We start from the raw sequence: 590 nt of genomic DNA on the forward strand, positions 1-590 counted from the left end.
GGTTGCAATCTGTTGCCGGACACGAAAAAAGACAAAAAGGGAAAAAAAAAAAAAGAAATATGAAAGATTATATTAATCAAATGAGAAATAAGGTAGGGCTATCAAACTCAGGGGCAGAAATATATAGCAAATGAATGCAGCTGGCTGATAGAAGACAGATCAACAGAAATATGATCAAGCTACCTTTATTTTAATTCAGCTTTGGTGTAACAACGTAGCAACATAAACATGTATGGTATTAGAACTTATAAAGATCAAATGAAAAAAATAAAGTTGAAAATAAAAGACATTTTAATTGTCAAGTTATTAAATTTTTTTTTATTAATTCATTTCTTTGGAATCTGACATCCTTTCTTTTGTACCAAGGTATAACTGTCACTGGCTGGCCGGTTAGCTCAGTTGGTTAGAGCTTGGTGCTGATAACACCAAGGTCCAGGGTTCGATTCCTGTACCAGCCAGCTGCCAAAAAAAAAAAAAACTGTCAGATCTCCTTGTTGCTGAATACAGTGCTGCTCTAAATGCCAACTAGGAACTATAATTGTAGTCACTCATGATGGAAAACAGCTGTTCACACATTTTCTTTGAAACAT

At 34.2% G+C, this 590-nt stretch overlaps 1 non-coding gene across 1 annotated transcript; it reads left to right on the forward strand.

Annotated features, from left to right (window-relative positions):
- Positions 1–384: 384 nt before the first annotated feature.
- TRNAI-GAU lies at positions 385–458 on the forward strand. The gene has a single exon. It is a non-coding gene; the product is annotated as a tRNA-Ile (tRNA).
- The last annotated feature ends 132 nt before the right edge of the window (positions 459–590 follow it).

The sequence above is a fragment of the Galeopterus variegatus genome, unplaced genomic scaffold (genome assembly GCF_000696425.1).
Source record: "Galeopterus variegatus unplaced genomic scaffold, G_variegatus-3.0.2 Scaffold21407, whole genome shotgun sequence".
Lineage (NCBI taxonomy): Eukaryota > Metazoa > Chordata > Mammalia > Dermoptera > Cynocephalidae > Galeopterus > Galeopterus variegatus.